We start from the raw sequence: 7,437 nt of genomic DNA on the forward strand, positions 1-7,437 counted from the left end.
TTATTAGTCTAAAACTGGAAAGTGGCTAGGTTTAACAGGGCAGAGGATTGTGAATTTACAAGATTCGAGCCCCTTCCTGCGCCAAGTGAGGCTTCGGATGTCATTAATGACGTCACTGGTCTAAAGCGATACAAGCCTCGATACGTGCTTCACTGAAAGCTGCCGGGATTTCTCGACACACGAACGTAACATCACTACTCATTTGACAACTCATCTTACTTTTCACAATGGCTGTGATGGCACTTCTTTAAGGGCTGATCCTGAGGCCTTTTCTGAAGCAGGTGCAGCTTATGGAGCAGTCTCTGAAAACACAGTCCATTTTGGCAAACTTTTAATTGGTGTTCAAAGTACGGTATCTCATAGTGATGTGAAAACATCTGTGTTGAGCTCAGTGGAGTCTGATGGCCACCAGTCAAATGAGGAAGGTAATTTGAGATCCAAAACTTAAAACGGGATTTTTTTCTTTTTTTAAAAAGTGGTGACTATAACTTAACTTGATCTGTTTGATGTAAGTGCGGTTTCTGCCTGCTAAAGCTAAGCTGCATGTCTGGGCTCTTCTGTGAAGTGTAGCAATGATCTTGCGCTGTAGCAGTTGACAGAATGAACTGTCATCTGAATGATCTAACAAGCCGAAGTCAAAACAGAGCTGTGCTTTAAAGGGTATATATATGATAGAGCTTGAAATAGCCAGGACAAATTTTAATATAACTCCGACTGGATTTGTCTGAAAGAATAAAGTCATATACACCTAGGATACTTCGAAGGTGAGTAAAACAAGCTAATTTTCATTTTTGGGTGAACTAACCCTTTAAGTGATGCAGAGTAAATTCAGAGTAACAAAACTAAAGCAGCAACAAGTCTGTGTTTCCTTTAGCAGCTTCTACAGGTAAAGATAACTTAAAGCTCTCCTTTGATGTGTCCTTTTTAGGCAATGTTTGAAAAATGTAATTTTTTAATTAAATCTAAAAAAAAAAAGCCACAATATTTAATGCATTATTTAATTATTATACCATTAATAATTAACTTAACTTGTAGTTAACTAGTTATTTCAATTTTTTTTATCATACTAGGCTGTTGGTGTCTGTTGGGCTTATTTATTCATTTTTAAATGACATGAGACTTTGTGACTTCCTTTAATAATAAATCCAAAAGCAAGCTGTGGAAAAAAATAGGGAGTTGAAATGGCAACTGAGCTAATGGGTGATCCTCTGCTGCCATCTATTGGATATAATGGTAATTTCATGTAATTTTTATCCTTTTATACCTTTGTTTTCCACAAGGAGACAATTTTCCTCATCTTCTTCACGAATGAAAGTGAACATTTAAAGTGAATTTTTGGCAGAGTTAAAAAATAACAATAAAGGCTTTAAATTATTATAAGTGTTTAAAAAATGTAGGGTTTTATTTTGAAGGGGGGTGCTCGTCTTTGTCATGTATGTTAGACCCTATTCCATCTAAGCTCCTAAAAGAGGTGCTTCCAGAAGTTATAGATCCTCTTATGACTATTATTAATTCGTCATTGTCATTAGGATATGTCCCCAAAACCTTCAAACTGGCTGTTATTAAGCCTCTCATTAAAAAAACACAACTTGACCCCAAAGAACTAGTTAATTACAGACCGATCTCGAATCTCCCTTTTCTGTCCAAGATACTAGAAAAAGTAGTATCCTCACAATTATATTCCTTCTTAGAGAAAAATGGTATCTGTGAGAATTTCCAGTCAGGATTTAGACCGTATCATAGTACTGAGACTGCTCTCATTAGAGTTACAAATGACCTGCTCTTATCATCTGATCGTGGTTGTATCTCTCTATTAGTGCTATTAGATCTTAGCGCTGCGTTCGACACTATTGACTACAACATTCTTTTGAATAGACTAGAAAACTTTGTTGGCATTAGTGGAAGTGCATTAGCATGGTTCTAATCGTACTTATCTGACCACCATCAATTCGTAGCAGTGAATGAAGAGGAATCATATCGATCTCAAGTGCAGCATGGAGTACCTCAAGGCTCAGTACTAGGGCTGTTACTCTTCACGCTTTACATGTTACCCTTGGGAGATATCATCAGTGAAATCCATGTTTCTAGCATTTGTAAAACTGCATTTTTCCATCTCAAAAATATATCTAAATTACGATATATACTATGTACTATGTATACTATGTATATACTATATATTATGATATCGTCGACTTGATTGCACAGATACTATTTAAACTTAACTGAGCTGGATGATGACATCACTGAATTCAATGATGAACTGCCTTTAACTGAAAATTGAGTGTTTACTATTGTCATTTTGCATTATTGACACACTATTTTCCTATTTAACTCTGTAAAGTTGCTTTGACAATCTGTGTTGTTAAAAGCGCTATATAAATAAAGGTGACTTGACTTGACTATGATTAGTTTGCATCCCTGGGTACTGTGTCTTGCTGCCAGTGGGGAGCCTACGAATCAATATAAATAAATATTATTGCATTTACTTATTTTACATTATTTATTTAGCTCTTCTACATTAAATTAGTTGAGTTAACATAATTAGTTGTCAAGTAATAAAACTAGTAAAGCTGATAAAAACATACCACAGGTCAGCAATGAACCAAGAGAGGCTGTCAGCACTGGCACTAATTTCAATTGAACAGAACATACTGTAGCATTTGGACCAATCAGACACACAATTATTCATTAGATTAACAAACAATCACAGATCCCTCACCCAACACGAGACTCGGTGCCTATACGTCTGTGAACGATCTCCAGGCCAGGACACCTCAGCCAGATCAGATAAACTTTACAACCTAAAAGTATGTTGAGAGAATCTTCCTCCCTACTCAATTCTCTCTAAAACAGACACATTCTGCTATAAGAAATTACTTCTTTCATTAATTCATAGACACATTTTTCTCTGACTTTCCTATCAAGCATATCCCCAGGTCTTTGTGTATGATTACTACCTCTTTGTATATGGTCTTGTGTATTGTATACTGTTTTATGCATGCTTATGATATATCACTAGTTAATATAACCTCACCTATACCATGTTTGGTATCTATGAGTTCGTATTTTCATGATCTAAATGAGAGTTTATATTATATGTTGATACCTATGCAACACGTTAATATTATAAGAATCTTGAAGCTTCTTCTCTTGAACACCCATTCGAGTTTCATATGCAAAACACCATGATAGAGGCAAAGGATGGTAAAATTTCCCTCCAAAGGTATTCCTCATTGGTTCACTCCTCATTGGCTCACTCAAATCCTGGGAGGTGTGACCTGCTTCGAACTTATAAGGCCTCACATCAGTGACCCTGCTGGGCTTTTTGGGTTTTTGGCTTTTGTCTCTTGTCTCTGCTCTCATCACCCTACCGGGGCCGGCACAGCAGTGCCTGGCAGGCCTCAACTACAGCCATGCCTTCACTTTCCATCTGGGAGAAAACTCTCCCGACCACCACAGAGTCAGAATAACATCTTTTTGGAGTTCACTCCAACGTGGAAGAACGTGTTCGCGACGACTCCACCACCGAACCTCCAAACCATCAAGACTTTCATCCGAGACTGCATCCGTACACTCGTTCAAGGCCAAAGCAAAGCAAGTATCGTACATTTAACTAAACGAAACAGAGGTTTAGGATAAGCTGTAGACCCCATTATAAAACGGCACTGATAGTTTCACTCAGGTGGTTAACTGACTCCTTTTCCATAACTGCATTCTCTGATTTCTCTAATGGTTTCAGTCATCCACTTCCAACCTCCCCATGAATGAGTGATTTGTATGTTTGTTTCTTTGTCTAGATTAGTTATGTGTTAGTGTTTAGTTAATAAAACTTTTGTGCACAAATTACTTGAGTTTCTGGTTCTGTCGCCGCTTGTGAATAGTGTCCCTTTTACGATCCGATCTATAGCTACTTGCTCTAATGCATTACTGTAAGAAAGTTATTTTCTGTGGCCACGAAAATATCCTTTCTTAGAGTTGATATGAAATTATACTGAATGTTCACTGGACGAACAGATTAGTTGATTGTAATATTAATTCTGCTACAGTTACTACTGGCAGCTGAGGTAAATAATTGTAATGAATTATAATTAATTGTAATTATTTATGTACATTTCCCTTTTGAGCTATTTTGCTATAATACGAAGGTCTTTGGATATGGAGGACATGGTGACAGCATTTGCTGTAGCTAAGGTTCGTAAGCACCATTTTTAAGTTGACAATCCGTTACTGTAAATATGAAGATTGTACTGTATCTTCAAGATTGTACTGTACAGTATTGTATCTTCTGTCATAAAGATGATCATTGATATTTTGTTAAAGAATAAGCACTTTGTTTTAAAAAAAATTAACAATTTATTTTATATATTATATGTGTTTTAACTACTTTTTGTTTGTTGTATAAATATATATCTAGGTAACAAAGATATATTAACAAAATAATATTTTAGAAGGGCCTCGTTTATTAATTTTGCACTTCATCTTGTTTCGCCTCTGGCTATTACACACACGTCCAGGGACAATTTAGTTTTCAGTTAACCTAACCTGCATGTCTTTGGGCTGTGGGAGGAAACCGGAGTACCCAGCGTAAACACAGGGAAAACATGCAAACCCCACAGAAAGGCCTCCTGTCCCTGCTGGAGCTCGAATCGGGGACCTTCTTGCTGTGAGACCACAGTGCTAACCACCAAGTCACTGTGCCACCCCCACACCCCCAGTCCCAGTCCTATCAATAAAGACACCATAAATGTTCTGTATCTTAGCTGAAACTCAAATAGCACACTCGCATACTGCTCTGGAGTCATATGCTAGTGTACTATTTCAAATTCAACCCCTGTTTTAACTCTCAGCATAATGAGGCACAGGTGAAAATAACAAGCTGACTGATGAACAGATTTGATTGGTTGTCCAATATCACCGAGTGATTTAAAAGTGAGTACAAATACGACAATATGTCTCAATAAGCGTGTTAAGCTGTAGAGTTAAGGTTTTCCCCCAATAATTGTGAATTTCTTGGTATTCGTTTGAGAACTCACCAAGCCTTGGACAATAGACCTCTTACTTTTCACAATGTCTGTGATGACACTGAGCTCTTCTTTCAGGGCTGATCCTGAGGCCTTTTCTGAAGCAGGTGCTGCTTATGGAGCGGTCTCTGAAAAAAGTCAGTTTTGGCAAACTTTTAGTTGGTGGTCAACATCAAACATGTTGAGGTCAGAGTTTGATGGGCACCAGTCAAATGAGGAAGGTAACTTGAGATCGTGTGTGTGTGTAGTGTGTCAACTTGATTGCTTTCTTTAAGCGCGGTTTCTCCCTGCTAAACTGCAACGTCTGGGCTCTTCTGTGAAGTGTAGCAATGATCTTGTGCATTCCAGGGTTGAGAATGCCACACTTTCTGGTTGACCGAGGTGAGTTGTGGTTTGTTGCATGCATTTTATTTTTATTTATTATTATTATTATTATTATTATTATATATTTTTTTTTATAGACCTAACTTGACTGTCAGGAGAGGGGTCTCCAATGCCTTTGTCTGAGATTCCAGCCAACTGTGGTTTCTCACTGAAGCGAGCACACAGGGATGTCTCTTGTTGCTCCATACCGGGGCTGTCATGTCAAAAAACAGGTTAGTTATGATAAAGGTGTTAAGTGCAGAGTAATGCTTCAACCATGTGATCTCTTGCATGAGTTTCATTTATTTTTCATCTCCTAAAAGGGTGGAAGATATATTCTGCCGCTCATTATAATGGGAGCTCCAGTGCGAATGTCTTGTTCTGTTAGTCCTCTACTCCCTACAGTGTCCTGCCTCTCCACTGGCATGATTGCCACACTTGAGGTCAGAGCAGATGTTAAAGTTCTAGGCAAGTCCACTAATTTGCATTCAATCAAAAAGCTGAAAGGACCTTAAGCTTGACTTGTTTTCTGCTTTTAGTTGATGGATTATGGCAGCCTCTGCTTCTAATGTACACTTAATGCTCCTTCACATTGGAGATTACTGATGGTTCAGTGGTTGTCACTGCACCATTCACAGGAAGCTGTTGGCTAATGATGGTAAAAGTGCATTTGACGGGACTGTCATTCATAGCATGTCTAGTTATACTAGGTTTACACTAATTGATGTTCATGTCTTCCTCAGGACACTGAAATGCGACTCCCTTTGTGACCAGGAGGTCACTCTTTCCTGTCCTCTGACACGGCCAACGATAGCCCCAACCATGCCTGCTGACCCAGACATGCAACAGATGTTTGACCCTTTCCCTTTTGGAAGAACCTGGTGGTATCCTCCATATTATCCTGGTGTACCTGCTACCCTGCCTCCCACTGTGCCAGCTATAGCTCCACCTTTTCAATATCCTTTCCAGCAACACATGTTCCCTCAGATATATCCCAGGCCAGTGTTTGATCCATACTTTTACTCTAGAGGTGACCCAGCTGCTCCCCCAGCACCACAACAACCTCCACATCCCTGATACCCAAACTTCCCTCCTTTATATGAATGGCTTCCAAAGCCAAATTGAAGTGACCATTCCTGCAACGATCACAACTACACCTGCCCCATACCAGTCTGAGCAGCATCCAATATTCCCACTGTTACTCGAGTCTTATATGCCTCCCAGCTGTGGAATACCCTTTCATGCCCAAGTATCCTAAAGATCCAGTTTATGAAATTACCAATTTTCATTTTGGGGGGGCCTTTTGTGAGCTTTTGACGTATACTACTCTCAAACTACAAACATGACGTTTTAAAAACCTATAATATGCGTTTAGTCCGTACACATGCATGAGTACTTGACAACCTTTTTCAAAAATGCTAAGGGAAAAACACTATGCAAATGTGCCTTTAAGCCATTTGTACAGCCTTGTCTGTCAACATTAATTATGGGACCAAACTGGTTGGGTTTCAGCTGAGAAACCTCTTTCTTTACCCTGCCCTCACTGCTTTATAATACTTGCCAGTCCTCTGATATACTTTTGGGCTAAATTCACCTTGGCCCTTACTCAGAGGGAGGAAACCTTTCTGTGGCTCTTGCTTTGGTCACTTGCTTTGTTCCTGAATGAATCAGCTGTTTAATGAATCCATTAAATTGTGTTTTCATTACTTGTGCATTCTGTTCCTTTCCTTGCTGCTTTTCCTTGTTTTAGCTCTACCCCTTTAGGATATGAGCGAGGGGTGCAAGGAAAGTAAATGGACAGATGAATTGCAGGAAAACCTGTTTGTACAGTGGAGAGCAACATTAGAGAACACTCTATAAATTCTTGATTTTTTTTCCCTAAAATGCTGTTAATCTTCATTGCTCAAAATAAGGAGGAATATTAACTGTGGGTATACCACTGTTATACTAACACGTTTGACAAAATAACCGAGGCATTTCAACAAAAACCTTTATTTTGTGGAAAATACAGTGATCCAAATTAGAGACCAGTAACCACTGTCGCACAAAAGAT

At 38.7% G+C, this 7,437-nt stretch overlaps 2 long non-coding RNA genes across 2 annotated transcripts; both read left to right on the top strand.

The window, feature by feature from the left end:
- The first annotated feature begins 249 nt into the window (after positions 1-249).
- Positions 250-5,362, top strand: LOC107600296 (uncharacterized). Its single transcript, XR_001610749.1, has 3 exons — positions 250-425; positions 514-585; positions 5,349-5,362. It is a non-coding gene; the product is annotated as an uncharacterized lncRNA (long non-coding RNA).
- Positions 5,363-5,923: 561 nt separating this feature from the next.
- Positions 5,924-6,568, top strand: LOC107600295 (uncharacterized). Its single transcript, XR_001610748.1, has 2 exons — positions 5,924-6,042; positions 6,128-6,568. It is a non-coding gene; the product is annotated as an uncharacterized lncRNA (long non-coding RNA).
- The last annotated feature ends 869 nt before the right edge of the window (positions 6,569-7,437 follow it).

The sequence above is a fragment of the Sinocyclocheilus grahami genome, unplaced genomic scaffold (assembly GCF_001515645.1).
Source record: "Sinocyclocheilus grahami isolate Dianchi unplaced genomic scaffold, SAMN03320097.WGS_v1.1 scaffold281.1, whole genome shotgun sequence".
Lineage (NCBI taxonomy): Eukaryota > Metazoa > Chordata > Actinopteri > Cypriniformes > Cyprinidae > Sinocyclocheilus > Sinocyclocheilus grahami.